Source organism: Triturus cristatus, chromosome 8 (genome assembly GCF_964204655.1).
Source record: "Triturus cristatus chromosome 8, aTriCri1.1, whole genome shotgun sequence".
Lineage (NCBI taxonomy): Eukaryota > Metazoa > Chordata > Amphibia > Caudata > Salamandridae > Triturus > Triturus cristatus.
In genome coordinates this window covers 366,709,818-366,717,620 of record NC_140591.1, presented here as the reverse complement: position 1 = coordinate 366,717,620, position 7,803 = coordinate 366,709,818, and positions in this window count along the sequence as shown.

The window sequence follows — 7,803 nt, the reverse complement described above, 5'->3', positions numbered from 1 at the left end:
TTCAGTATAGCGTAAACATGTAGAATTACCTAAAATTCTGCAAGAATACGTGAGGGTTGCAAGGAATACGCTGACTCTAGGCCCAGCGGCGTTTGAGGTTTCTGGTCCTTTGTGACTTTTATCGGAGGCTTGCTGGTAGGACTCCACCTGGCAACTACCTGGTCCGGTTCATCCCTGGGGTGGAATGGGGTCCCCATTCCCTGATAAAATTGCTACAAGGTCATTGGCAATGAAACATGTCGGGCGTTCAGGTTAAAATGGTCTAAACATGACATTGGTGTTTTAAATGAGTACAGACACAATGGAAATTAAAGATAATCATTTTGTATTATCGTAACTGTTTTATCAGTGTAGGAGTAGCACAATTGGCCTCCTTGTGTGTAACGGGGGTCTTCAGTCTTTGGATTTACACTATTTCATGTTGACACATTGCTTTGTCTCCGCTACACTTAACTGAGACTTGGTTTTTGTTTTGTGTCTGGAAAGTGCCGATGATGACACAGTGAGCTAACTTGGGAGTACCTACCAGCTGCTCCACTGGAGTTGCTTACGTGAGGCACTTCCTTGACTCCCCTCATTTTTTAGACATGTACACTTGTCCAAGTCTTGTGGTTTACCGGCCTGTTGTTTTGGGTTTTATATAAAAGACACATATGGGGGTTTATGATGCAATTAGATATCAAACCCTGTCTCACCCAGAAAGATATGGTGTGGCTCCCCTATAACTTTGATTTATATGTGTAATATATAACCAGGTTTCTGTATATCGAGAGAAACAAGCGTGCCTGACTTCATGTTGCAAGATGTCTACTAGGGTTGGGACTAATTCAGTATAGCATAATCACGTGGAATTGTCCTCAATATTAATTTTGCATTAATTCTTCTGAGATGTGTTTTTTGTTTACACGTTGTTTTTCTTAAATTAAATCCCAGAATAATGTTACAAGGCAGGAGATATTTCTGTGAATGGCATTGGTAAAATATCTGCTTTTGAAATGATCTGATCTGCTTCCAAAAATAGTGGATTAGATAGTTACAAGTTGGAAGTAAATCACTACATTTGAAACCATTGTCACTTACTTAATTTCAGTTTTTATTAAGACGAAGATTAGGTAAAGATAGAAAACTTACAAATGAAGGGGAGAATCAAGTAAGATAACGGACAAGTCTATTCAAATGATACTAATCTGTTTTGATCATTGTGCAAGATACACAATGTTTCCAAATAATATTCATGTATTGTACCACAATATTGTACAGATTAAGCACACAAATACGTGGATGCAGGTTTCATAATTATTATAACACCAAGGCACCTCTATCATAGGCATCATAATCAAATGCCTATGAGAGAAGTGCCTTGGTTTTCTAGCAACCATGAAACTTATGATGGTGGCCTGAATGTGTGGGTGGATGGTTGTAATCAGATTGAATTGCATGATGAGCTAGTATTGACTTTGTAGAGTACCTCTTTAGTGCTGGATGCGCTGCAAATTGATGAAATGTTTTTGGAACTTCATTTGGGTTATAAATCATTGTAATAATTTATTGTTATATATACTCTATGCAGGTTCTTAACGATTTCCATTCTGAACATTTGTGGGAAATAGTATTTTATGTTTAGTCCTGAAGACGGTGCCAACTATCTACATATTCCACTGAAATGTGTTGACGTATTTGTGTGCTAAATCTGTCTAACATTCTGATACAATTGATGATTATTTGGAAACATCATGTATCTTGGCCAGTGATCACAACAGATTAGTATAACTTGAATAGACTTGTGTTTTGTCTTACTTTTTTCTCCTGTTGTATTTACTTTTCAAGTGCTAACATATGACAAACTCACTTTCAACTTCAAATTGCTGTTAATTATTATTCCCTCATAAAAATACTCATTTACATGTTCAATATTTGATTTACCCATTAGCCATGTATACTTAACCTTGTTTTATTTTTATTGAAAGCTTCCAGTTACGTCTGTAATGTTGGTGTTCCCCGATCTCAAAATTAAATCACCTGCATATGCTGAAAATGTAGACCGGGAAGCCTGCAAAATGCATCGTAAAGGCTCGTGTTGTAGAGACTTGAATTCCAATATTCTTAACAATGGTAAAAAATGCATGGTAAATATTATATGAAGTAAAAACATTGTAGTAAAAGCTGTTAACCGTTTCCACAGGTAAACCTCTTGTAAAAGGTAGCAGGGTGCACTAGCCCTAAGGTGAGAGTACAATGTCATGAGCCCTGTACCCCTCCAGTATCTAAGCCCATTCTTGTGCATTGTACGTGTAGTAAAGCCATAAAGAGTACATGGTCTGGGAGTTGGACATTACGGACTTTACAGCTTTTTAATGGCTTTACTAAAAACTGGGAAGTTTGGTAGCACACTTCTGGGCACATTAAACCCACACTGATGCCAGTTTTGGATTTAATGTAAAATGCACTCGGAGAACATCTTTGCGATGCCCCTGAAAATCGACCCAACCCGGGTGTGGTTCCCGAATGGCTGCACGCCATTTGCCACCACCAGACAGGTTTCTGGACCCCTGGGTAGAGAGCCTCTGCTCTATGGGTCCAGAAACAAACCCCTCCCCGGGCAGAGGTGTCATGCCTCCTCCCCAGGGTGGGCTGGGTCCACGAAAGCGGAAGCTTCAAAGGCCTACTTCCTTTGGAAGCTGTCCCTGCCTTTTGCTGCCCCCGGCAACTGCCTCCCACTGGTTCTGGCCCCGCTTTGGGTGGGAGAATCGGTGGGAAAAGCAAGCTAGGAAGAGAGGTGTGCCCACCTTTGCCAATCCCACCACTCAGCTGGGGGAGGCGAGGTGAAGCACACATCTCAGTCCCCTCCATCTTGAAGATGGGGGGGGACTCAGTTAGGGAGAGGCTCATGCCACCTCCGACTGGAGGGTGGCATAATAGGGGGTCTACCCACCCCAAGGAAGGGACCCATGGGCCGACCTGCACACCCCTTTAACGCACCCAAATTTAGTATTTGAGGGCAACCCTGAACTTTGCCTCCGATTCGAGGAAGAAAAAAGACGGACTGAAGAGCCTTGCTGATCCAGGAAGAAGAGGAAGAAGAGGACACCAACTACCTTGGCCCCAGCCCTACCGGCCTGTCCTGTCTATGACTTGCCTACAGCAAGAACCCTGGCAAGTCCAGCAGCAAGCAACCCCCAGTACCAGGAGGACGTGCCCTGCATCCATCTTACAGACTCTGTCTCTCGTGAGCACGGGATTAGCTCAAGCCAAGACTCGCCCACAGAAACTGGATTCCGGTGACAGCGCGATTCTGCCCACTCTGCACCCACAGCCCGAGTTTGAGCGCCCCAAAACCACAAGGACCTCTCCCCAACGATCCTGACCTGAGATCTGTTGCTCCCCAACCTCCCTCAAGCTTCGAAACCACTCCTGCAGCCTCAATCTGAGGCCCCCTCCGCCTAATCGTGACCGGAGCAGGTAAGAAAACTCAACACCAGAAGACACCCCTTCACCCGACGCCCCACAGCCTTTGGTGGTCCACCCGACGGTGTCCAGGCAGCCCGCAGAGCCCAACTTACATCTTTAGCCGGTGGTCGCCTTCAGGAAGTCTCCCTGTCGAAGCCTGCAGCATGTTTGCTGAACTGAAGGTCCCCAACGTCTCCTTGGCACCCTGCACCCAGCTGCCCATTTCCTGCTAGTGGTGCAGCTCCTGTGCGGATTGTTGGCCCCTGCAGTGCTGACCTTAACCCCAGGAGCTTTGCTCCCTAACCCGAGTGGCCTGCTCGTGAGCAGTCCCTAACCAAGAGCCCAGTTGGCTAACATTGAGCCCCTGCACTCTCCACCCGACCGCCCCAGTGCCGCTGGTGGTGCGATTCGAGTGCCCATCTAGACCTTGGGGAACCTTGGTCCTAACCCCCAAAACTCCCCCTCTTAAGTCGTGTACTTACCTCAGAAACTGGTAACACTTTTTCCCCATAGGTACCCATGTTATGAGATTGTGGGCCTAAACATGTTCTAACTGTTGAACTGATGTTTGTATCTGCTTTAACTTAAGAATTGTCTTACTTACCTGTAAGTGACCAATTTTAGTTTATGGTGATTTGGAATACCACCTCAAGTACTCAGAGTAACTAAAAAGTGATCTAAGAGTAATGAAAAGTAATTTCTATGTACTTTAAACTGTTTCTAAAGCATATACAAACCTGTAACTATTTCAAACTCAATCACAACTGCATTGCCTTGAAACGGTTTGCATTTGAGAGTATATTTTACTCACAAGTCCTGCTTGATTCTAAATTAAACATAAGTATACTTTTTTTTATACTTGCCTAATTGGCCTGGATTTTGTCTCTGAGTGTGTGCGCCAATCTATCTTGATTGAGTGAATACAATAAATGCTTAACACACCCTCAAAATAAGCCTAACTTCTTGCCTGCTCTACCACAAAGAGAGCTGTTAATACTTAACTAATTTAGCTTCTGCTATACATCTGGGGACTCCCTGGACTCAGTGACACTATAGTTTAAGTGTAGGAAGCTGGTTCTGCATATACTGTACCAATCAGATTTGTAGCACACTACCTGTCACCCATGAAGTTATCCAGGCGCTGGCAGGGTCAAGTGGATTAGACGAATAGCCAGACCTTCAGGGGCTTTCCGAACTCTGGAAGAGATGGGAGCTCTATGGAAGAAAGGGCTTCTCATTCCATATCTTCGCTGCTAGGTAGAAGGAGCAACCTCTGCATGTGCTACGTCGGATGGAGGTGAGTGCTAGAGAAAGGGATACAGTGTGGAGATGTCTGGTGCAGCGTTCTGTATGGTCTAGTCGTCAGAGGAGGTGAGCTGCTATCCCTGCGTAGAGAGCTTTGTCGTAGTCCTGTCAGCTGGACAGGAGGGCCTGGGCGATGGTGCGTCTTGAGCTTTGGGGTAGCCATTTGAATATTTTACGAAACACGCGGAGGAGAAGCAAGAGGAGGAGATAGAGTTGACCTGAGCCGTCATGGTTAGTTTGCTGTCCAGAATGAGGCCTAGGTTCTTAGTGGTCAGTGGGGGGCAGGAGTAGGTCCGGGTTCTTAGTACCACCAGGATGTGTGACATGGGGAGCTTTTGTTTCAGAAAATCAGTACCTCTATCTTCGTGATGATGAGCTTCAGGCAGTTGTTCATCCAGTTGGCGACGACTGTCATGCAGTTGTGGAATTTGGTTTTGATGGTGTCTTCGTAGAGGGAGCAGATGAGGTATGTGTTTTCAGCATTGATTATGATGTTGAGTCTGAGTTTTTGCCATGCTAGTCAGAGATGTTATTTAAGTGTTAGAGGTTGGGGCTGAGTGAGGATCATTGGGGTACTCCAGAATATTTCCTTGAGTTCGGAGGTAAATGGGAGGAAGTTGGACTTTTTGCGTTCTTCCTTTGTGGAAATAGGTGATCCACCTGATAGCGGCTTCTTGGATGCCTGTGCTGTACAGCCTGGCGATGTGTGTGTGGTGGGAGACCATATCGAAGGCTCACAAGAGGCCCAGGAGGATCTGTGCCACAGTCTCTCGGTCGAGTAGGTCTCTAATGTCGCCTTTAGCCGCAATGAGGGCTATCTCTGTGCTGTGGTTGCTTCTTAATTCGGGTTGGGAGGGATTGAGTGGTGTGTTCTGTTCAAGATGTGAGGAGAGGTGTTGGTTGATGGCTTTTTCCTAATGCTTTGGCCGAGAACAGGGAAATTGGTCGGCAGTTGTTGAGTTTGCTGGGGTCTGCAGATGGTTTCTTTGGTAGGGTGTTGACTTCTGCGTATTTCCAGTCAGGGAAGGTGGATGAGGCAATTGAGGTGTTAAACAAGATGGTAATTATGGTTTCGCCGAGGTTGAAGATGTGGTGAAGGCATGGGTTGGATGGGGCCCCTGAGTAGGTGTCCTGTGGGGTGAGCTTTCTCTATTCACTTAGTCAGATGCCTGTGGTGGAATCGGGGTCGTTATTTGCAAAAGTCAGTGGCCTTGTGCTGGGGTTTGAAGTTCCCATAGATGTTGGAGCTCTTGTCGCGGAAGAAGTTTGCAAAGTTGTTTTGGAGTTCCTGTGAGGGGATAATGGTGTTTGTTGTAGCGGAGTGTTCTGGGATTTCTCCGATGGTGTTGAAGAGTTTTTTTGCTTTTATTAGAGCTTGATTCGATGCATGAGGCCAAGGCCTTTTTCTTTGATTCTCTCATATGTCTGTGGTAGAGATTAAGGGCCATCTTGAAGGTGGTCTTGTCGATCATGTCCTTCCAGGTGTGCCATCTCCTTTCCAGTCGTTTCCAGTGTTGGGTAGGGGTTCTGAAGTCTTCAGTGTACCAGCTAGTCTGCTTGGTGGACCTTGGTGTTGTTGCCAATGTGAGCGATGCTGTTGGTGATCCATTTGTTGAAGTTTTTGACATTCTGGTCTAGGTTGTTGGAGGAGATGGGATGTGTGGTGTTGGGGGCATTGATCCATGGGTGCTTTGAGACTTTGCTCAGCTGCGTTGGGCAGATGGGGGTGGGGGGTGGAAGTCCTTAGGCTGGTGGTTTTTTTTTTTTTAAGTAGACGATGGAGTGGTTGAGGTGAGTTCTGTGGTGTGGCTGTACATGGTGCGGTTGTGGAGGTTAAGATGTGGTTCAACGTGTGGCCTGCAGTGTGTGGCAGTGTGTGGGGTAATGGATTAATTGGGTGAGTACGATATTGTTCATGCTGTTGAGGGGGTTGGTAATGTTGATGTCATTGTGTCATCAATGAAAGTTGAGGTTACTGAGGAAAATGTAGTTGTTGGAGGCTATGGCGAGAGGGGGTTATGAAGTTGCTGAAGGCTGGATATGGTCCTGGAGGATGTTAGGCGAGGGTGACCCTAATGGTGGTTTTGCTGTCTGTTTGGAGGTTGAGTTGTTCCGTTGGTGGAGTGGTGTCATTTGTGGTGGTGCATTGGATGGATTCCTTGTGTATGATGGTGATCCCTCCACCAGGCTTTTTGATTCAGTGGCTGATCTTGTATCCTTTGGGTATTGCAGTGGCGATGTCCGGCATGGAAAAGGGGTTGTGCCAGTGAGGAAGAAGACGTTGGGTGTGAGGGTGGAGAGTTCCTCTATCACTTTATCTACTGTCCTGTCTTGTGCTATCAGTTTGCTTCATCTTTTGACTATCACTCAATTGTCCTGCACCTCTCAACTGTTTGCATTTCTCTCTGCATTCATCAGATACTGTGATTATACTTTAATCAAGTACGCAATGTCCTTCTCAAGTGTGGTCACTGAAGCCTTTTTCAGAGACAGGCACAGTGTCAGTTTGGAAGAAGGCATTCACATTTACAAAAGAAGTTTGTTTGATGAATTCTCTAGTTTTGATGAATTCTCTAGTTTTAAATAGCTATCAGCTTAACTAGTACATGGAATCAAGCATTTCAGCACTCTTGTGCAGGAACAAGCGTGCCTGACTTCATGTAGCAAGATGTGCAGTAGGGGTCGGCCTAATTCAATATAGTGTAAACCTGTGGAATGGGAGCTTTTAAAATTCAGCAAGAAAACTCAGAAGAGTAATTCTGCGTTTAGCGTTTTTTCTTAATGCAAACATGCCCCCTCGCACCCAAAATGGGAACAAGAGTGCCTTTTGCTCTAAGAAACAGTGCTAAATGCGACAGAACATGAAGAGCAAGCGTGAGCGACTGCTTACTAAATATGCTCTTGGAGAAGGATTTTGACTCAACTTACCCCCGGCATTTAGAGCGATTTTCTTATCAGAAAATGACCCCCTCACATCAAAAATAGGCACGAGAAGGCATTTTGCACTGCTGTTGGGGTAGAATTGCCCCCAACCTACTCCTGCATTAAGCA